The sequence below is a fragment of the Leopardus geoffroyi genome, chromosome B2 (assembly GCF_018350155.1).
Source record: "Leopardus geoffroyi isolate Oge1 chromosome B2, O.geoffroyi_Oge1_pat1.0, whole genome shotgun sequence".
NCBI classification, from domain to species: Eukaryota; Metazoa; Chordata; class Mammalia; order Carnivora; family Felidae; genus Leopardus; species Leopardus geoffroyi.
Window position 1 is genome coordinate 1618395 of NC_059332.1, and position 22862 is coordinate 1641256.

At 52.1% G+C, this 22862-nt stretch overlaps 1 protein-coding gene and 7 non-coding genes across 9 annotated transcripts in view; 4 read left to right on the forward strand and 4 right to left on the reverse strand.

Annotated features, from left to right (window-relative positions):
• Positions 1-22862, forward strand: part of LOC123609414 (zinc finger protein with KRAB and SCAN domains 4-like) — a 455099-nt gene that overhangs the window by 63316 nt on the left and 368921 nt on the right. The window lies entirely within an intron of this gene.
• TRNAA-AGC lies at positions 4663-4734 on the forward strand. The gene has a single exon. It is a non-coding gene; the product is annotated as a tRNA-Ala (tRNA).
• TRNAA-CGC lies at positions 7926-7997 on the reverse strand. Its single transcript has one exon. It is a non-coding gene; the product is annotated as a tRNA-Ala (tRNA).
• On the reverse strand, positions 10453-10524 carry TRNAA-UGC. Its single transcript has one exon. It is a non-coding gene; the product is annotated as a tRNA-Ala (tRNA).
• On the reverse strand, positions 14109-14182 carry TRNAT-AGU. The gene has a single exon. It is a non-coding gene; the product is annotated as a tRNA-Thr (tRNA).
• On the forward strand, positions 15110-15182 carry TRNAF-GAA. The gene has a single exon. It is a non-coding gene; the product is annotated as a tRNA-Phe (tRNA).
• TRNAF-GAA lies at positions 15614-15686 on the forward strand. The gene has a single exon. It is a non-coding gene; the product is annotated as a tRNA-Phe (tRNA).
• On the reverse strand, positions 16268-16340 carry TRNAF-GAA. Its single transcript has one exon. It is a non-coding gene; the product is annotated as a tRNA-Phe (tRNA).

Genomic DNA, 22862 nt, shown 5'->3' on the forward strand with positions numbered 1-22862 from the left:
CCTATCCCTTAAGCATTGCCGTTTTCCACCACCCACTCACGCACTTACCACTCACCCAGAAAGATTTGGGATCCAGGTTTTGGTGGTGCTGAATGGAAGGGTGGGGGAGGGAGCCAGAAGAAAAGAGAGAGGTAGGGGAGCTCCGTTGGAACATCTCTGCTTCTCTGTTTAGTGTCTGTTTCGTGACTCAAAATTAGACTCAACAACTATGTCTGTTAGGCGCTTTATTTTTCCTCTCCTTTCATCTTTCCCTCTCTGTTCCATGCTTCAATGTTACTGAAAAATAGAACTCAAGGTGAACTTGTAAGTGTTGGGTAGGTGTTTGCTTCTTGATGGAAATACGGTGAGTTCTCCCCCCCCTTTTTTTTTCTGTCTTATCTTGTCTTCCTTTTAGCAAAACAGCCGTCCTGTGTGGTAGCAAAGACTACAGAGTAGGACCTAGGACCAGGCGGCTGCAAAGACAAGGAACATTTGATCATTGCTTTTCTTGTGAGGTGAGCAGGGGAGTCATGAGAACATGAGTGAAAAAGTACAAGAAAGGTTTGGTTACATGGCAGAGAACACATATGGAGATACTGGGGTCGTATGTCGGTACTGAAGCCCAGAGAAATCAGCCTGTGCCAGACATCCTTCATAAAGTATCGGTGTCGTTTTGGGGCAGTTTTGAAAAACCTAACAATTGGCAAGAGAAAGTTCACTAATTTTGAAATCGTTAAGCTAGAGCCTCTCTGGCATTTCTGATTCAAGAAACTTCCCACTCCAATATGAGATTTGTACACAGTAGCTCAAATATATTTACATTAAAACACCTAGGGGGGACTGGCTCACCCAGTGGGTGGGGAATGCAACTCACGATCTTGGGGTTGTGAGTTCAAGCCCTGCATTGGGCATGGAGTCTACGAGAAAAAGTGTATTTAAATTAAAAAGCATTTGCCCATTATATGTAATAATTAATTACATACAATTATTTATATAATTAACTTAGCTGGGTTTTTGTTCTCTTTTGAGCTAAGGAATTTGTAACAGAAAGCATCACAATTATTTTTCTGCTAACTAACGATGTGGGACACAGCAAATACAGCTCATTACTTTTGGGATTTTTCTCTACAAAGTGTTGGAAAAACATTTGGTGGAGTCCAGCACTTGCTTCGAAGATGCCAAAGACAATATTTTTTAAAAGTTCTCTCTTTTTAAACATATTTATTTTTGAGAGACAGAGAGAGCAAGAACAGGAGAGGGGCAGAGAGAGAGGGAGACACAGAATCCGAAGCAGGCTCTAGGCTCCCAGCTGTCAGCACAGAGCCCGACGCGGGGCTTGAACTCGTGAACAGTGAGATCATGACCTGAGCCACCCTTAAAAGTTCTCCTTTAACATCAACAATGATAAGTCATGCTGGTCATATATACCCTTAATATGTGATGAAAAATATAGATAGATAGATCTATAAATATATAAATATCTATACCTTGTGGTCTTCCTCCCCAGAACTCAGCGCCCCAGCCTAATCATGACCAAAAGAGCAGACAATTCCAGCAGAGAGCATCTTACCGAATGCCTCACCAGAGTTCCTCTAAAGTATCAAAGTCATTGTGATGGCCAATCTTGTGTGTCCACTTGACTCGGCTAAGGGATGCCGGGAGAAGTGCTAAAACATTATTTCTGGGTGTGTCTGAGAGTGTTTCCGGGAGAGGTTAGCATTTGATTCAGTAGACTGAGTGAACAGACCTGCCCCCACCAATGAGGGCCCAAGAGGAACAAAAGGGCAAAGGAGAGGAGACTGTCTCTCGCTTGAGCTGGGAAATCTACATTTCAATCCACATGTTGAAAATCTACATTTTCAGACATCCTGAGCTCCTGGTTGGAAGGCTTTCCAACTGGGACTGATGATGCCACTGGGTTTTCTGATTCTCCAGCATGTAGATGTCAGATTATAGGACTTCTCAGCCTCCACAACTACATGAGCCAATTCCCACATGAAATCTCTTCTTACATATATCTTGTTACAATAAAATAAAATGAGAATACCCTCAAAAATCCCCCAAGCAAACAAAACCCTGCAAACCACATAAGTGAACCCAAATCTAGCTTATTTCATGAATACAAGTAAAACTTAATGGAGGTTATTTGCTGTAAATGTCTCTAGTAATCATAAAAGAAGCTTGTCATCTTCCTAAAATGGTGTGAGATCATCACTTTTAACCATCTCCTGCTGTCTTGAACCCCCCCGATGTAATAACCGGTCATTTTAAAGGTTAAACAACGTCCTCATTTTCACTCCATAAGCCATCTTGTGATGTCATGCCCCTGAGCTTCTTATCAGTGTTGGAACTGAAGACTGAGTTCAGGAACTGTTTCTGGTGCACAGTAAACCCTTACTAAATACGACTTCACTGCTCTGGCTTTGATTTTTACTGTTTCTGGATTTTTGACAATCTCTATGTATCCCACTGGCTTTGTTTCTCTGGAGAGCCCTGATTAATACAGTCATCAAAACCAAGAAAAATCTAAGAAACTGTCACTGAAAAAAAAAAACAACAACAACAACCCTGAAGACACATACAAGTAAATGTAATGTGTATTGTGGATCGGACAAAGGCTATTAGGCTAAAAACTAAGGAAATCTGAATAGACTACGGAATTCATTTAATAAAATATATCAATTGGTTTATTAATTTAGCAAATATATCATCTTAATGTTAGAGAATCATAAGCGACACTGGATGCTGGGATAGAAGAAATCTCTAACATTCTCAAGGGTTTTTTCTTGAAAATCTATTACTGTTCTAAAATTAAACGCCATTTACAAAATAAAATGACTTCTGTCGGGACATACAAGAGAAGAAAGTGTTTAAAAGGGTTTAGAGCAAAGATTCCTCCGCAGGGTGAATGCGCGCGCGTAACCGAGCTCTGTCCCCCTCAGCGCCCACACTGACACGAGGGTGACTTGGGGCGCGGGTGCCCCTGATTTCTGTGCAGGTGTCCTTCCATCCAGCGCGGGGTAAAACAAAACGGCAATTGTGTGGGTGGAAAAGCGCCAGAGCGCCCCGCCCCAGAGGAGGCTGGGCTCAGCCCTCCGCCTACAAGAGTTTCGGGAGGTCGGGAGGTCGTGGGAAGCGAAAGAAGGCGCACGAGGCTAGCAGTGGATCAGCTCAGGGCCCGTGCGCACCTGGCAACGCTCGGGAGCCCGGCGGTGTCTAATCTTCGTTCAAACCATTCCGTTTCCTCACTGCTGAACCCCGCCCCCACCTCCGTTCGTCCTTGTGTTTGAAACCCAAACGCGCTAAAAACCCGTCGCTGCCAGTGAGATGCGCGAGCAGAAAACCGGGTTACAACGCGTTTCTAGACTCGGCGCTGCTTCCACGTGGGGTGCGTACATCGTGGCGCCCCCAAATCCCAGGACCCCGGCTCCTGGAGCGGATCCTCCACTCCGTGGAAATGCGCGGCCTCCGTGCCCTGCGACACAGGCCGCGGGACACTCTCAGGGTCCCAGGACCTTCGGCAAAACCAGCCGAAGGGACTTCCCTTCTCCGAACCTCCCTCCTCGGGGCCTGGAGACCGCGTGGCGGGACCGGGCCTCGGTCATTTTCTACCTGCACATGCTCCCGGTCTCCCCCCACCCCCAGGCCTATCCCCCAACCACCCCTCCTCAGTCTTCCCCCTCCTCCTCCCCCTCCTCCTCCTCATCTTCTTCCTCCTCCCCCCATCTTCCTCCTTCCCCTCCTCCTCCCCTCCTCTTCCTCCCGCTCCCCTCCCCCTCCTCTCCCCTCCTCCCCTTCCCCCTCCCTCCTCCCCCTCCTCCCTCCTCCCCCTCCTCCCCCTCCTCCCCCTCTTCCTCCTCCTCCTCTTCGCGGCCTCTTCTCTCCTCCATCATCTCCCCTGCGCTCGCCCTGCTCCAGCCCTCCGCGGGTCCGCTCCTCAGCTCGGTCCAGGTCGAAGCCCTGGGCCTCCCCAGGGCGGTAACAACGTGACCTCTGCGGGCACCTGTCCGCTCCTCCCCGTCCCCTCTCCGGCCAGAGGGTTTAGGATTTTCTCCAAAACTCGCATCTGCGTTAACATTTGCACCGAATTTTGCGTAAAGGTGGGAAGTGACGACTGCGCGCCTCGGGGACTGAGGACAGTCGGGGGCGCGCGGGCCTCGGAGGGGTCACAGAGGGCGCGTCTGTGTCACAGTGTGCGCAGAAAGCTTGTGCAGCGGACGCGGTCGGGGCAGGGCCGTGTCCTCTCGTGTGTTGCCCTCAAAACCAGAGCCACCGCGGCGCCCGAACAGAGGCGCCGTCGCGTCTCCAAAGCCGGTGCTGAACGTGGCCAACACACACCCTTGTCGCGTGTGGCGGGTCGCGTGCTGTGAATGAATTCCCTCTTGTCCCAAGTCCACACCAGAGCCGATCGTCTCCAGGGTGCCCACGGGGCGCGTCCTTGTGTCCCCGCGCTACCTTTTGTCTGTCCGGTGGCTTCGTGGGCAGAGAAGGACGTTTTCTGAGAAGGGGGATCTGAAGGTTCAGCAGGCCGCCTCGGGAGGAAGGTGGGGGCCTTCGGTTCCGGACGCGTTTCTCCCCGGGCGCAGCGGCGAGGCAGGATTCGGTCCGAAGATTTCGGAGATGGGAGGACCTGCCAAGCGATGCAGACGGTGCAGTGGCCATTCCCGAAACCCCTGCCCCCGAGGGGGTGTAGCTCAGCGGGAGAGCGCGTGCTTAGCATGCACGAGGCCCCGGGTTCGATCCCCGGCACCTCCAAGCGTTCGGGGCGGGTTAGCTCGGCCCCGTACCTTTCCGTCTCCGCAAAGTGCGCGCTTTAGTTGTTCCTTGATCTCCCGACCAGACTGCTTCGCACAGTACAGAATCCACCCGAAGGGAGAGCACGGGACCGCTTTCCTTATTACTAAGATTTATTCGTAATTATTACTAAGAAGTGGGAAGAAGAAAGACGAGGAGGCCTTTGGAGAAACTATCTCAGACCCCCCCCCCCCCCCGTTTCCCTCAGCTGTGCTTGTCTCAGTGGACACACTGCTGGCCCAGGAGACACCTGTCCTGCCGGTCGTCGGTCCCCACTCGCCCCTGCACCCCCGCCCACCCCCCAGAATCTTGATCGGGCAGCAAAAGGTCGGCCGGTCAGCAGCCCCGGGCGCTGGGACCCCAGCTCGTTCCTGTGGCGGGTGTTTAGGCTTGCGTCCAGGGGAGGGCGCCTCGGGTGCCTCGGAGGCCCCCTGAACCCGCAGCGGGAACGTTACCCCCAGAGGCAGCGAGCCGCCCCCAGAGCCCTGACAGCAGGGGCAAAGGGGGCTACGCGTTCCCGTGGGGCACCCGGGGTTGAGCCCACTTTTCGCAGGAGGACGGGAACCTGCGGGTGGGAACAGAGACGAGGCGCCCCCCCCCCCCCCCCCGCACCGCAGCCTGCGCTCTGGTGGAGATGCGGGTGCAGAGACCACCCCGCGGCCCCTCTGCCCCTTTTTTCCTCTCCGAGTCCTGCGCCGCCGCCCCCTCTTTTCCGCGCTCGCCCCGGTGCCGCCTCCTCGGGCAGCTCCGCTCCCTTCAGCTCCCGCGGCCGCGCTTTCCCCGGCTGGCGGTTCTGGAATCTTCGCGGTGGACAAAGAGGTCTGGGGAGGCGCTTCGATCCTATGGACGCCCCCCTACACCCGCCGCCCGTTGGGGGGGGGGTCAGCGCGCACCGGAGCCGTCCGGGGACAAGGGGATGCGCGCCTTCGCCAAGTCCCCCCCTCCCCCCCCCCCCCCCCCCCGCACGGTCCCCAGGGGGTCGGCAGCCGCTGAGTCCTGCTCCAACATCTTGTCTCCGATCCACAGGTCACCTGGGGCGACGGGGTTATTCACCGCCTTCCTCCTCAAGGTCGTCTCCCTCTGGGCGCGCGCTCCGGCCACTTCCCAGCGACGACGGAGCCTCCCAGGCGATTCCGGGCAGAGGAGCGCAGGGGTGAACCGGAGAGCGACACGCGGTCAATGGAGAGAGTCAGGAAGGTACAGGTTCCGCACGGGGACAAGAGAGCCCAATGGAAAGTGACAGGAGAACCGACCATCCGGGATCCCTTCCAACAACAGCAGGGAAGCCGCTATGGTGATGGAGGTTGGAATATTTGTCCACAACCCCGGGGGGGGGGGGGGCTGTTGTGACTGTGAACCTGCGAGAAGAGGTCCTTGCTCTGCTTCCAGAGCGCCTCCCTGGTGCCTCGCTGTGGGTCTCCGGAAGGTGAGGCCCAGGCCCGGGTCCCGACCCGATGTGACAGCATACACATACTGGTTTTTATGTGGGATCTGTACCCTCTTTCCATCTGGGTCTAAGTTCCCTGAGGCAACGTTTCAGGTTCTGCCCTTTTGTGCCCTTCTTGTAGCATTTCCTTCCCCGGGTGACAGCGAGAAGCTTTGGCGGTGCAAAGGCCCTGGGGTACTGATGCGGGAAATCTGTGATACAGCCAGACTGCCCCGAGGAGGAGCTGCACGTTTGGGGTTCCAACCTGAGTTGAGGTGGGCCATGCACGTCCGGGTCTGCGGCTTCTAGGTTCTGGGGTCAGCTACTCCCTCCCCCTGGAAAAAGTGTATCCCAAATAGGGATGCCCTCATGAATTACATGGCCCGAGGGGGACTTACTGTCTGTCTTGACTTTTATTTAGCAGCTGCCGAGAGCTTCCCTGAGGCCGTTCCAGGGCTCCACACCAATCGCAGCGAGGCCAAGGCCATAAAGAGCAGGAGCAGGATGGTGGCCGGAGAACCGCCCGTGGCAAAAGGGAGGAAGGTGGTCCCAGCGGTTTCCCCTGCTGGTTCCTGCGCCCAGTCGGGAGTCAGGAGGAAGAATCACAAGGGACGCTCCCTCGCTCAGCCTTTGCTCAGCAGCGTGTCGCCAACACGCCTGGATGACCACAGCCCAGCGATGGCCCTGGCAGGGAGTTCTGTGGCCTCGCTGGTACAGGGTCCGTCTGCGGCGCGAGCCCAGGAGGAAACCCAGCTGGGGGGGGGGGTGATGGGTCCCTGCTCCCTCTCGTGATCCTGGAGGAGCGATGAGGAACGTGCTTTTAGTTTTTCCAAAGGAGGGGATTTAGGCACCGTCTTTCAGATTTCTCGACGCCCCGGTCGAAAACACAAAAGGAGCAGGCGAAGGCTGGTGCGCTCACCCACGGGGCTCGCGCGGAAACGGGCGCCTCGCAGCGATGCTCCCGGTTGCGCCGTCCGCGCCGTCTCTGTACCAAGTGTTGGTCTGTGTGAACACAGGATCTTTGTACACCCGCCCCATCCCACCAAGACCCCGGCGGCCCCGTCTCCGCGGGACTCTGGGTGTGGTGTTCCGGGAGGTGTTAATCCACCTAAAGATTTAAGAACAAAATGTCCGGGTCCCCGAGACTTAGCTCCAGGAGGCGTTTTGGTTGAGGGGGTGGTGGGGTTAGTTGGGGTCTTCGAGGGTGTGTTCTGGGTACACTTGCGAGGGTCGCGCCGATTCGGAATAAAATGTAGAATAACCGAGCCGCCAACCCCAGGACCTGTCCCTTACGGTCTCGCCCCGGCTCCCCAATTACGGCGTAAACTCCCGCAGGGCTGGTAGGCGCCCGCTGCCCACCCCGCGGGAGCCTGGCGGGGTTCGCACCGCCGCGGTCCTGGCGTCCCCGGAAGCGGGGGCGCGGTGGGGGGCACCCCGGGCGCGGGGGGGAAGCAGAGGAGCCCGGCCCCCGCGCCTTGGACCGCAGGGTGCTCCTCCAACCTAGGAAACGTCACAGCTGCATTCTTTCCCTTTCCTGCCCTGCTCTTCTGGGGTTCTGCCGGGTGAGACCCGCGGTCGACGTCCCCGTGGATGTGGCTGCCCCGTGGGGCTTCAGGCGGCCTTGCGGCCGTGCCTTCTCCCGCGTTTCTTCGAGAACGCCCGCGTCCCGGGCGGCACCAAATCCCACGCAGCGGGAACGACGTAATAGTGGAGGCAAAAGCACGGGTGGAGGAGCCGGGGGTCGAACCCGGGGCCTCGTACATGCGAAGCACGCGCTCTACCACTGAGCTACACCCCCAGCCGCAGGGGGCGGCATCACCTGTAAACTGAAAACCGCAGCCGCGGCTCACGTTGTATTTCCGTCGGAGAAAGTAGACGCGCCCAGCTCGGCGAGCTCAGGCGGCACCTGCCGTAACGAGGTCCGCAGCGCAGCGGGGTCTCAGCCTCTCAATGAGGCTCGGAGTTGCGGCCTCTGGAGTTGTTTCCTGTTTCCTCCGCATTATTTCCAGCTTCTGTAGGGAAAGGGCGCCGCCTAACGACCGCCAGCGTGTCCCTCCTCTTGTCACCGCCTGGGGGCTCAGCTGGCTTCTGAGAAGCAGGGCGCTGAGGCGGCGAGAGCACGATACAGCCCTGACGTGTACGATCCAGCGACTTCTACTCTGTCCTCATCTAGGCACGCAACTTCCGAGGTTCCTTCGAGGATCCAGACGAGTTGAACAAGAATTTAAGGATGAAAGGCAAGGGAGAAATCTGGAACGAGGAACGAGGTCCAATCACAGGGCTCGGGCTCTTCCTAGAGCAAATACTTACACCTCGGGAGCCCTGCAGCTCGAATTGTGCAGATAGTGACGCCTTCTGCACAAAATAGTAACTATAGGAGGAGGGGAGACAGTTCTGTTCTTTTTGTCCTTGTTGTGACCGGTTTGTTGATTTGCTTTTGCTTTGGGCACGGATGTGGAGCAGTAAGGGGGAAACGAATGGTTTGAGTTTGGATAGGCATATTTCAAGGATCTACAGGATAGCCCCTTGAGGGTGTCTCTTAAACACATTACAAGCGGAGTCTGGAATTCTCTAGACATCTCTGGCCCTGAATTTCGGACATTCATGTGTCTGGGAGGAGAGTGCCGGTTAGGAGTGGGTAGAGTAAGGACTTAAAGTTGTCCATTAAGACCAGAAGATACAGGGGGACACCTGGGCACCTGGGTGGCTCAGTGGGTTGAGCATCGGCTCTTGATTTCGGCTCAAGCCATGATCAGGGTCGCGGAATCAAGTCCCAAGTTGAGTTCTGCACTGATAGCACAGGGCCTGCTTGGAATCCTCCCTCTCTCTCTCTCTCTCTCCCTCTGCCCCCTCTCTAAATAAATAAACTTAAAACATTTTTAAAAGACTAGTAAAGAACTTATTGGTATTTGTGGAAAAAAATGAGATTGCTCCTAGACTGATCTCATCTGTAAAACATTTATACTCCTCATCACGGCCTTACATTTTCCTGAGAACGCCAGTAAAAGTCCCACTCCTGCCATCAGCTTCCGGATAAGGTGGTGATGTCTTCTTTGCCTATCGTTGCCAGTCTGGGGCGATTTTAGTTATACAATGCTGTGTATCAAACTCCTCAAAATTGAGTGACTTTAAACAGACATCTATCACATTTGCTCACAATTCCCTGGGTCAGAAATTTTGGCTGGGCCTTCCTCTGGCCCAGAGGAATAGCCAGCTGGGGTATCCTCTGCTCTTCACGGAGCTTGTAGCAAGGCTGGCCTCACAGGTGCCAGGGGGCACCACCCTGTGCGGTTTTCTGTTCCCTTCTCTCTTCACGGCTCTAGCTCGGGCTCCCTCATAGCACGGTGATCCTTCATGGACGCCTTGCAGGGCGGCTTCCCGGAGTGGCCACTTTGAGAGAAGCAATCACAGAACGTGCAGGTCACTTAGGCCATCAGTTCCACCAGTCCCCAAAGGACACTCTTTGAGTAGAAATACTGTCCACGGGGCCGGTTTATTGACAGGGAGGGTCTCCTGCCTCCACAGCACACCTCGGGCTCCTCCACCTTCTTTAGACTCAGTGGGATGGGAAGATGGGAAGGACACAAGGACGTGGTTGACTTCTTAGAAGACCAGAGCTCTCCATTCCCCGGATTTATCGGAAAGCGAAGCATTCTCTGCTGCAGAGGAAGAACATTACTTTGTCTCCAAAATGAACGCAGGTTGAGTTGGGATTTTCCTTACTCTGTCATTTTCCAGGCTCTTACTGAAGAAACAAACAAAAGTCCTTGTTGGGATTCATGTGATGAAGTTTCACCAATAGTGGTTTGTCCAAGGCTTTGGTTTGCCGGCCAAAGTACTTTTCCAGAGACAGTTGGAATCCTGCTCGCGTCACCCTAATTTTTCCCATGCCTCGGTCTTTAGGATTAGCTGTTCAGGCTAAAGAAATTGGGTTCCTCCCTCTCTCCCTCTCCCTCTCCTCTTCCTCACCCCCCCCCCACTCTCTCCCCTTCTCCCCTCCTCTCTTCCCTTCTCTCTCCCCCTCTCTTCCTCTTTCTTACCTCCTTTTGTAAAATGATACTCTGTGTGACAAAGCTGGTTATGTTGGCTGCATTCGGGGTTGTTGAATAAGTCTCTTTATTCCCCCTTTCTTCCTTCTGATGTTGCGCCAATCATGTTTACTTTCCGTGTGAGCAGAAAAAACAAAAAAAGTAACAAAAGGCAGAAAAGCAGATTTGGTTGGTGACTGGGGATAGGAAAAAGGGAGGTGCCCCTGGAGGTGCTGGGCATCGAACCCAGGACCTCATACATGCAAAGCATGTGCTCTACCACTGAGCTACACCCCCAGGCGAGAGCTGCTTGTTTTGTGATATATTAGGAAATACAGCTATTTTCTGTATTCTTGGGCAAGGCTGTGTGTGTGTGTGTGTGTGTGTGTGTGTGTGTGTGTGTATGCACGCACGCCAGAAAATGCATTCTGTTAACTCCACTAATTGTATTTCTAAATCGGAATTTGTTTTTTGGCTATACTCAAGAACAGTAAATTCTAAATCCAAATTGATACTATTCCTGCTCCTAAGTTCTTCCCTGTCAGGGTCAGTCTTCTCTAAGATCTTACCGTCCTAATAGCCTGTATTTTGTTTTGTTTTTGAGAACCGCTACCACAGAAAGTCTCCAGTTGGAAGTTTCACTTGACTTCATTCTCTTTTTCTCCACGTTTTTTTCCTCCTCCATAGATCATTGTACCTAATCTTCACTGACCATCTTGTCTGCACCCACCCACCTCTTCAAGGGTCTGTACTCATTCTCCTCCCTCACCCTCTACATGGAACCTTACCTTTCTCACCAGCCATTTTCAAGACCGGGATTTCATGCTCTGGAAAATCAAGGAAGCACTTTGACACCCTACGTGCAAAATGAAAATCATTATCACTTATTTCCAATCCTGCTGCTTCCCTCCATTCCGTATCTTGAGAAATGGTCTTAACCCCACGGCTCTCTGGCAAGTCTAGAAAAGAGAAGGAAAGAGGGAGGGAGGGAGGAGGGAGGAGGAGAGAGGGAGGCTGGGAAGGGGAGAGAGAGAGGAAGAAAACGTTTATGGGTTCACCTTCTGTCATACTCCTGCCTGCCTCTCCAACCCCAAGAAACCGGTCATCTAATCCTGTCACTATACATTAGTTTGCTTCTAAAGGTTTACACAAATTGAATCACATATTTACTTTTTTGATTTTCTTTCACTCATCATAATTATTCTGAGATGCATCCATGTCGTACATATCAATAGTTTATTCCACTTTATGCCGAGGAATATTCCATGGTATGAATAGACCACAATTTATCAGTTCACCCATGGAAAGGCATTTGGGTTCCCTCCCATTATTGGTTCTTACAAGCATATGAATACTTGTGTACCAGAATTTGTATGGACATAATAGTTTTATTTTTTTCTTTTGGATACATACTTAGGATGTGAGTGGCTGCATCACGGGGAAGGTAGATCTTCAACTTTTTAAGAAACTGACAAAGTGTCTCAGAGTAGTGCTGTTTTCCTTTGCCACTAACAGGATATGAGAGTTTCCTTTCCTCCGCATTCTTGCCAACATTCGGTATGCCTGGCATTTTTAAATTTTAGCAAGTCATAAGTGCAAGGGTATATCATTACGGTTTTAATTCATGTTTTGCTTAATGACCGATGTGGAACACCTTTTGTTTATTTGCAATCCTTATTGCTTCTTTGGAGAAGCATCTGCCTAAATACTTTGTCTGTTTTAAAATTGTGTTTTCTTTTTGTTGGCTGTTTAGAGCGCTTTACACATTCTAGATACAAATCCTTTATAAGATATAAAGGTGCAAACGTGGTTTGCAAAGGTTGTCCCCCAGTCTGTGACTGGCCTTGCTGTTCTCTTAAACAGTTTTGCACAGAGCAGGATTTAAAGTTTTTTGATGAGGTTGAATTTATCAAACTTTTATGCGTTTGCTGCTGTGTCTACAAAATATTTGTCTGACCCAGGGTCACAAAGACTTTCTTCTATGGAAGGGACCTCACAAAATGTTTTCTTTGGTTTCCTTAATTTTCTGAGATGCGTCTGGATTAGCCAAGTTGCAGAAGAGCAGAAAGGTTTTCGGAGGAAACCCTACGCCTCTTTTCTGTCTTCCGCCTGCACCCACCTTCCCACCTGCCAGGAATTGGATGCAATGTTAATACGGGCGGAAGACAAGAGATCCCCCAGATTTCTGGATAGGTGCATGTATTGGACGATTAGTTTGCAACACTCGAAGAATCTGAAATCTCCTAAATTGGAAGTAGAAGACAATCTAAGTATTGCAAAACCAATTATCAGGAAGCCCTCCTCTAGGCGGCCGAAATAGCTCAGCTGGGAGAGCGTTAGACTGAAGATCTAAAGGTCCCCGGGTTTCGGCAGGCGCAGCCTTTTGTTGATCCTAACACAGACGACTCCAGTAACCCCAAGATCCACCCTGGCCATCTTGAAACTCCATAATAATGACACCTTAAAACTTATATTTTGTTAACTGATGTAGGAAAAAAAGTTGAACAATAAAATTCATGCTGATAATTCACAATGTTAATTCTACTTAATTAGAATGACATTAAGAAAGCAAGCGAAAAATACATTGACACGTGGAGAGGGAAGGAAGAAAGGAAAAAAGTTTATATTTTATTGCCACTTTTAATGGTATTTTCCCTCTCCTTAAAAAAATGTATTTAGGGGCGCCTGGGTGGCGCAGTCGGTTAAGCGTCCGACTTCAGCCAGGTCACGATCTCGCGGTCCGTGAGTTCGAACCCCGCGTCGGGCTCTGGGCTGATGGCTCGGAGCCTGGAGCCTGTTTCCGATTCTGTGTCTCCCTCTCTCTCTGCCCCTCCCCCGTTCATGCTCTGTCTCTCTCTGTCCCAAAAATAAATAAACGTTGAAAAAAAATTTTAAAAAAATGTATTATTTATTTCTCTATTTGTTTTCTGAACGATGGGTACAGTCAAGAGGAAGAATCCATGTCGGGGAGAAAGCCACACACTACTGCCCCTGGGATGACCACATATTATCCTCCGGACCCTTATCTCAAAAGCACGAAGGCGCGGCCTGTGCACAGCAGAAGCGGTTCTGGATTTCTGTCAGAGCACAGCACATATGAGCCCTGGTTTTATGCCCGCCGAGGCTGGGGGCAATTCTGATGGCTGGAGTACAGCAGGTGGAGAAGACACGCTCAGGGCCAGGCTGGCAGCGCGGATGGGCTTCCTGTCCGTTGTCTCCTTGCACTGGGCCCGACATTCAATCGACACTCACGGTCCGCTTTCACACACGTCTTGGATTCAGTACACCCACCTCCACAGCCACCCCAGGGTCCCCAGGGGTTGAATTATCATACAGTTATAGTTATAATTATGACACAGTTATACAATAGACTATAAATATAATTGTAACATAGTTATATGGTAGACCATAAATATGTTATAATTATAGCACGGTTGAATTAGAACCTCAAGGGCACTGGCCACCACCACATTAAGATTCATGCCCCCAGTCTGTATTCCCTCCCCGGACTTCGGCTAATCCGTGCACAGCTCTTGATACGAAATCAGGATTGGAATACACTGCATGGTGCTTGCGTTCACGAAAAGGCACCCCGAGAAAACAGAGTAGCAGGCTAAGATCGTCGCACAGCTCTTTGCTTTCTTACACTCCTGCGTTGTGTGGCTGTTTCTGAAGTCTGTTCCATTTTGTTTCCAAAGTCTTGGGATTCTCCTTGTCCGAAGTCTGGGGCTGCGGGGAGATGGTCGGGAAGTGTGTGTGTGTGGGGGGGGGGGGGAGGGGGCGGAGGGGGGGCCTATGGTAGAAAAAAAAGCTGCAGAAATCGCAGTGTAAGGGCAAGGGCCAGCACCCCCCAGCGGAAGGGGCAAACCCACAGACACTCCAGGCCCCGCTGGGACTCGAACCCAGGATCTCCTGTTTACTAGACAGGCGCTTTGACCAGCTAAGCCACGGGGCCCCGCTGCCGGCCAGCCTGGGTCTCTCACCAATAGGGTGTTGCCCAGCAGGTGTCCAGGGCGGGCCTCACCCCTTCCTGGGCTTGAGTCCCCTCGGCCTTTGACCCACTCAGAGCCACCCGGACCACCTGGACCCGCACACGGGCTCGTCGGTCTTCCTGCTGCTTTGCGCTGCTCAGCTCACCGCTGAGGGTCGGCAGGGGACTGGGGCAGGGGCCGGGAGGGGCTCCGCGGGGATGTCCTCCCGCAGCACGGGGACCCTGGAGGGGAGACCGCGGGGGGGGGGGTCCCAGTACACCCGTTTTATCAGGGGACCAGGCCCGCGACGCCGCATCGGGGCCTCACACCCTCTCCCTGTCCCTCTGCCTCTGCCCCGGGGATGTCTCAGCCCCTCGGGGGAGTGGGCGCCCAGTCCCCGGGCCCCCCGCGTGCCTGCGCACCAGGCGTCCCGCAGGCCGCGGATCCCTGCTCTGCTCCTGGGATCCTGGCCGCGGCCACCCGACCTGCGCTCGGCGGGGCTGCAGGGACCCGGTGCGCGGAGAGGCCCCGGGATCAGGCACGTGGGGGAGGCGGGGACCTCCAGGCACCCAGGCACGGAGCCCGGCGGGGCGGGGGCGAGGCGGGAGGATGCCAGAAGCGGGGCCTCCACCCCAGGGCAGACCCTCCCCTCCCACACGGCAGTCTGTGAGCAGGGGCTGTCACCAAGTGAGGAGCGCGGGGAGGTGGGCGCCGGCTTGTCCTCTCCGTCCTCCTCCTCGTCCTCCGCGCCCCTCCTGTCCCCTCCTCACTGACCACCCCGCCGGGACAAAGATATTGGGCAACTGGACAGTCGCACTTAAGGAATCCAAAAACACCCAAAGACACCCAAAAAACGTGAACACAGTCCAAGTACTGGCGAAAAAAAGACAAGAAAACACTCCTAACAAGGAGCCGAAATAGCTCAGCTGGGAGAGCGTTAGACTGAAGATCTAAAGGTCCCTGGTTCGATCCCGGGTTTCGGCAGGCGCAGTTTTGGTTCCCGTGAATGAGCCACGTGGGTGGGTGTGTTCCAGTAACACGTCACACGTGGACGCGGGGATCCGAATTTCTTACACGTGCCACGTGTCGCCAAGCGCTGTTCTCCTTTTACCTTTCCGCCTCTTACGACAGTAATGGGTGCTCGCTGGGGTCGCACCTGCACGCGGTGCGCGTTGTTCACTGCGTGAGCCGCGCTGGGGCTCCCCTCCTCCTGTTCCCTCCTCACCGACCACCCTGCCAAGAGTCCGAGCACCGAGCACGGAGGAAGACCGCAGACTCCGAGTCTTTCTGGGTGGACAAAGATATTGGGCAACTGCACAGTCGCACTTAAGGAATCTAAAAACACCCCCCCAAAAACCGACAGTTCAACAGTCTAAGTATGGGGGGGGGGCGGGGGGAGAGGCCTCTCTCAAGGAGCCGGAATAGCTCAGCTGGGAGAGCGTTAGGCTGAAGATCTGAAGGTCCCTGGTTGGATCCTGGGTTTCGGCAGGTGCTGTTTTGGTTCCCGTGAACAAGGTGTTCATGCAGATGACTGAGCCACTGAAAAGGGCCGATTGCACAGAGGCTGTGCTGTCACTCAGGAACAGGGTCGCGATCGCAGCGCACTTTTGTTGTTCCCAGCTTGGTCACAGGAAGGAACAGGGACACGGGACCCTGACAAAGTGCGGACGACGTGTCGCTGTCACTGTGATGTAAGGAGGGGAGGGGAGGGGAGGCAGAGGGGGTAGAGGAGGGGGGCCGAGGGGAGCGGAGGGAGAAGGGAGGGAAGGGGAGGAGAGCGGAAGGGAGCAGAGAGGAGGGAGGGGAGGGAGCGGAGGCGAGCGGAGGGGAGCGGAGGGGAGCGAAGGGAGGGCTCCCCAGCCCGGCTCACGCAGTGGACAACGCGCGCCGCGTGCAGGTGCGACCCCAGCGAGCACCCATTACTGTCGTAAGAGGCGGAAAGGTAAAAGGAGAACAGCGCTTGGCGACACGTGGCACGTGTAAGAAATTCGGATCTCCGCGTCCACGTGTGACGTGTTACCGGAACACACCCACCCACGTGGCTCATTCACGGGAACCAAAACTGCACCTGCCGAAACCCGGGATCGAACCAGGGACCTTTAGATCTTCAGTCTAACGCTCTCCCAGCTGAGCTATTTCGGCTCCTTGTTAGGAGTGTTTTCTTGTCTTTTTTTTCGCCAGTACTTGGACTGTGTTCACGTTTTTTGGGTGTCTTTGGGTGTTTTTGGATTCCTTAAGTGCGACTGTCCAGTTGCCCAATATCTTTGTCCCGGCGGGGTGGTCAGTGAGGAGGGGACAGGAGGGGGTGGGGATGAGGGAAACCCCGGAGGCCTTCCCCCTCCTCTGTGTCCTGTGAAGTGTCCCAGGCACCACTCAGAGAATAAACGAAACCGAAGGAAATACATCTTGTCTCTCATTTTTCTCTTCTTTCCGTTGTTTCATGATCTCCAAGAATGCTGAGAAATTTCTGTGATCAGGAACGCTAACTCGGAACTCCAGTTAAACAAAATGTCACCCCCAAAGATAATTCCATTCTTTGTTGGTAGAAATAATAAGTGTACTCAAATATTACTATCCTTTAATGTCATGCTTAAAAGTCGTTATATAAGTATCTATAGCCTTGATTTTGCCATGTGACCTGCAAATTCTACCATATCTACTTTTTGGCCATCTACACAAAGTTTGCCAACTCCGGGTCTAGAGGACTCTCTTCTCTGAGTCCTTGAGGAATGTGTTGGTGAGGAGAAAACAGCATCCTTCGTAAAAGTGTCTGCAGGGTCTACTCTGTGCAGGCCCGGAGGGACAGATGGACGCTACAATTGCAATGGCTCCCGGGCCCAGTTGGGACGATGGGATACAGGAGTGGCTGTGTCTACTGCAGCAAGGCATCCTGGGTCCGGAAATAGCTATGGGGCAGACTCAGGGATCCAAATAGGCCTGCAGTGAAATAGACCTGATTCTACTGTTCACATGACCTCTATAAGCCCCCCCCCCCAACCATAGACCACAGCGACATTTTAGTGTGTTCCAATACCTAATGTCAGCTCAGAATCGTGTTCAGTCATCTCCAAACATTCTTACAATTGCCTCGGTGAGTGGACTTCCTTTGGGAAAGACTCGAAAAGTAATACTTACCGTGGACATTTTTAGCTGTGTGCCAAGCTCCCTGCTCAAGGGGGGCCAGCCTCCTCTCGGTTCGAGGAGATCTGGGTCGGGTTCCGGACGTGTGAGATGTTAAGTTAGGAAACGCCAGTCAGGAGCCATCAGAGTTCTCTCCACTTGCGGAAATAATATTTGCGAAGGATACTGCGGTCCTGGGAGAATTCCAAATACAAGAACCACGGGCAAGGACTTAAAAGATGCAGAGGGAGGTGACTCTTAGCACTTGGCCGTCCCGCTGCCTGTCTGGCCTGTGCAGAGAGCAGAGTCATGGTGAGAAATGGCAGCACAGTATCGTGAGCCGAACGACGTGGTCGCTTCCACGCCCGGTAGGATTTCCCTCCTGGAGCAAATGTCGCGGCCACTCCTACTTCATGGGCACCTACTGCCGCGGAAAGTATTTCACTCTTTGCGCCGATGGAAACTGGCCACTGCTCCGCGCTGACTTCTGTCTCTCCAAAATTCTGTGTTGAAGCCCCAACCCACTGAGTCCCAACCTCAGACTGTGTGCATAGAGATGATGAAGGTAAGATAGGTCGTATGAGTGCGGGCTGGTCCGGTATGACTCAGGTAAGGACCGTGTCCTTCCAAGAAGAGGAGATGAGGACGCAGACAGCACGCACACCGAGGAGACACGTGAGGACGTGGTGACAGGGCTGCTTCCAGGAGAGAGGCGCCAGAAGAAACCAAACGTGCTGACGCCCTGACGTTGGACATGTGGCCTCCAGAACTGTGAGGAAATGAATTTCTGGTGTTGAAGCCACCGGATCTCTGGTGTTTTGCTCCGGCAGCCCTGGCAGAGTAACACAGCCATCAGGCACGGTTCGCCTCCGACGGGCAGGGCCGGTGAGATATTTCCAGTCTCGCCTAGGAGCACAGGGCATGCCTAGCCTTTAACGATCGAGTCCTGGGACACCGCTCCCCTCTCCATTGTGCAGGATATCGTGCTGGTCCGTTATATTGATAATAACACGCTTCTTGGACCTGGTTTTGAGTCCTTGATTACAAGCAGCCGCCAGTGTAGACTCCTTGGTTAATACGTGCAGGCCGCAGTGCGAAAGCACAGCCCACAGGAGTTCGGGAGCCTGTCATCTCTGTGACCTATCGACCATGTTGACATAACCCTTCAGGGGTGACCAACAAGCTGTTGCTTCTGGCTCGTCCCACTAGGAAAGAAGTAAAATGTCCAGTGAGCCTCCTTAAATTTCGGAGACAATACAGAGTCATTTGTACTTGAAAAGCTACCAGATTTGGGTTTTTTTTTTTTTTTTGTTAAACCAGTTGTTTTTAAATTGAGGTATAATTGGCATATGACATTCTATCAGTTTCAGATGTATAGCATAATGGGTATCTGTATGCTTTGTAAAATGACCAGCACAGTTGCTCGTGTTGTATACTGTTACAAAATGGTTTTTTTTTCTTATGATGAGAAGATGTAACCTCTTAGCAACTTTCAAATATGCAGGAAGGTATTACCAACCATAGTCACCGTGCTGTGCCTTACATCCCTAGGACCTATTTATTTGATGAATGGGAATCACTCCTTTCACCCATTTCGCCCCCCACCCCTGCTTCTGGCAACTACCAGCCCCCTCTCTGTGTCTAGGAAAGCCACCTATTTTGTGTGAAGCCCGGAACAAAGGAAGTCTGTAGCAGCTCCAGGCTGTATGAAGGCCACAGTGACAGCTGACCTCTGTGACCCAACAAAGCAGAGTGTCTGTGGAAGACGCAGGTGGTATTTGGAGTTTATGCATTTTTCTACAAGTGAGTCACAGGACGCACCTTTGGGATTTGGAGGAAAGACTATGGCATCCTCTGCAAATTGTTATCCTCTTTAATAAAATAGTTTGTAGCTTGCTACTGGGTCCAGGAGAGCTTGGATTCTCGAGCACAAGTCACCAAGTTACAGTGGGACCGGGGCTTCCAGTCATGACGGAGGTCTCTCTAGTCCACACGGCTGTAACGCTGGGCATGGACAGCATCAGTTCATCACAAGTAGAAGCAGAGTATCTGAGCAGGGTCGACAACCACGGACCACAGGCAGAGAAAACAGCTATGTTCCCTTGGCTCTTACACCTGGGACATTTTCTGTACGTTTTCAGCCCACACCCTCAGCCTCATGGGGTGTTTCCCACAACTGAAGAAGGAAAAAGACCAGCCGGGCTTCCAGATGGTTCTGCTGCACCACACGACAGCCAGCAGGTTCCAGCGTACTTGACGGCCAGTGGGGACGGCGGATCTTCCCAGGGAGCATTGCTTCACTCAGGCGCCTGCCGGCTCTGCCTGCAAGGACAGAGGTGATACAGAGTCCGCGCTAATTACTGAGAGCAGCTCACAGTTTGGCTGGATGATTACAGAGAGGCTTGGAGGGAAAATTATCGGGGACGTGGTGACAAAGAGGTCTGGGGAGGAGGCCGAGGGTTAGATTTCTCCAAAAGTACAAAGTCTAAGGGCATTTCTTCCCCAAGTGAATGCTCTCCAAAAAGCACTGTCCTCAGAGGGGAATCTGAATGGGCAGGTGGACAAGATGACCCATTCTGCTAAGTCTGTAAGCTTCTCCTGTCCTTGCCACCACTGTCCTTGTTCAAGGAGCTGGGAGGTCACTATGGGCTCAGCAAAATAGATCTGGTTCGAGCCTCTTCTGAGTGACCAAACTCACAACATCACAAACCCTGAGTCTTCACATGTTATCATTCCACGGAGGAACCAGTTACCCACCTCGTGTCGGGTTCGTTACACCTGACCAAGTTCACACTACAGGGTCGGCGTATGTTGTCACTGGAATAGAAACTGACCCTGGGTGGAGATTTGCCTTTGCCTCTCACAATGCTCTGGCCAAACCACCACCCATGAATTTGCTGAGTGTCCTGTGATTGCACAGCATTCTTTCTGAGATAAGAAACAATTTCAGGAGCAGATGGAGCATGGCGGTGGGCTAGCGTTCTGGAGTTCGCCATCTCTCTGAAGCAGCTGGCCTACTGGAATGGTGGACTGCCCTTCCAAGTACTTGGTTATGGTACGGGCGAGGTGACAACAGTTTTCTGGGAGCTGGGGTAATGACATCCAGGATATGCTAGGTGCTCTGAACCAGTACGTAGCACTGTCTCTCTCTCATCGGGATTCGTGGTTGCAGGAGTCAGGGAGAGGAGATGGGACTCAGTCCTTCTGCTCTTATGGCTAATGGCCAAGGGACCATTTTGCTTCCTGTCTATGCCATTGACGACCTGCATTCTGACTCCAGAGCCTTTAAATGTTTTTCCAGCGCTCTCTATGTGATCGGAACTTCTGTATAACAGGCACGACCTTATTTAGAGAGTTAAAAACAGTAGGGGTGGGGGGTTAGTGAGGGATGCAGAGGAGAACCTGACGGCATGAAATCCCCAAGTTCCCTATGTCGGAGCTCTGAAGAATTCACCTCAGGAACCGGTGAAGGAGGACGTGGTCTGTTAAGTTGTGTACAAAGAGCGGAGGGATGAGAATGTTTTCGGACAAAAACAGTATTTTTCCTACATCCAGTAAGGAGGAGAGACCTATTTTGGTTGCACCAGAACACTGTGGATTCACCAACCCCCGGACTCCCACCCCCACGTTTCTCACCTTTGGAAGCATTGAGTGATTAGTTCTCTTCTGTGGAGGACCCCACTTTACTTGTTTAGAAAGCGTCACGACCCGTTGCTTGCTCCTTCTGGTGACTGTACAGGATAATTTCTAGCTGAAGACAGAAGGGTGGGGACGGAGGGGGAAGGGACTGTCACCGGGAAGGGTTGTTTCTCCTTGGCCTGCAGCTAGTGCATTGACCCAGGCACAGTTGAAAAAATAATGCCCTTTAAGAGATAACTGACTGAGAATCTCATCTGTTACTTTTTCTTTCTCTTTCTGTTTTCTCTTTCATGCCTCTGCAAGATATTGCCAGTGGAATCGAGTCCTCAGGCTTGATGTAACTCTGTCGTGCCCAGTTCCAGATCTTTCTCTTTTGTTTCCTTCAATCAAATATTCCTTGGGAAGACAGACATCATCAGTAACGACGAGGCCCATGGCGTTGAGATGGGTCAGGAGCAAAGGCAACCCATGCAGGGTATGAACCGAACTCTGATATAAACAGGGCAAAGTGAGTAAATTAATTCAATGAGAGGAAAGTGAGGAAAGGCTGTCCGTGTGTGGTTTAAGAGACGGAAGGGGAAGGGCAGGAATGCCCTCGACCGCTGAACTACACTGCCTCATAATCCGAGAAGTTCAGAGACATACCTGTCTCTGCTGACATCCATTAGTTGTTACTGGTTCCCCATGAAATGAGTGTAGACGTGGAAATAAGGACTTAAAAATGTTGGGGAATCTTTTGATGGCTTTGACCCCCACGTGCATACCCAGAGGACCTGGCTCACCTAACAGTGTGTGGGTCTAATGGGGGCTGTCCGCCTGCTCAGTGAATAGAACAAAGAGAGGGAAACAGACTGGTACAGGGGAGCAAAACTTCACCTCTACCCATCCGAGGTTCTCAACTGGGACTCTAACCAAAAGGTAGATGAATAAGAGAAAAACGGAGTTTATTAACGTGTGAAGTATATATCGTGTGGGATTAACCTCAACAAACAGTTGCTGAAAACATCAGTTTAGAACTTCTTGGCATCTTCTACAGAGAGCAGGAAATTTTCAGAGAAACAACAGGACCAACAGGACTGAGGAAGACAGTTTTAGGCGATAAGGGCAGCAAGGCGGAAAGTAAAGACATGGCAGGAAACTAATGGGGAAAAGGTCTGTTTGCAGCTTCGCCTGGTGCCTCTCCAGGCTGGTACATGTCCGTCTCCTGTAAACAGAGACTTTAGATCCTGACTTCAGGCAGGAAGGGGAAGGGTAGAGAGAGATTTTCTTGTGTCTGCTGCTGCTTAACTGCCTTCTGGTCAAAGTAGTTTTTATGTCAAAGTGGCATATTTTAGGTGACATATTTTGGTTTACTTCACTAGTCACGTGTAGTGGGACCATATTGTGACACATGATATTTTAGGGTTAACCTGTCAACTAACCCAAAAGCATATGAAAACCTGAGAAATTATGGTTTTTTGTATCTTGTTATATTTAAGTGTTTAGGTCTATTTGAAAAAATTTCTAGTTTAGGGGAGTCTGGGTGGCTCAGTTGGTTGAGCATCTGACTTTGGCTCAGGTCATGATCTCACGGTTCATGGTTTGAGCCCCACGTTGAGCTCTGCACTGACAGTGCAGCACCTGCTTGGGATTCTCTGCCCCCTCCCTCGCTTGGGTTTTCTCTCCCCCTCTCTCTCAAAAATAATAATTAAACATTTTTTAAAAACTTTTAAAATTTTACAGTTTAACATCAGTAGCTAATTGGAATTTTAAAATTATACATACATATGTTTAAAATTTTTTAATGTTTATTTATTTTTGAGGGAGAGAGAGACAGTGTGTGAATGGGGGAGGGGCAGAGAGAGAGGGAGACACAGAATTCGTAGCAGGCTCCAAATTATATATTTTTTAAAATTTAATTTATTG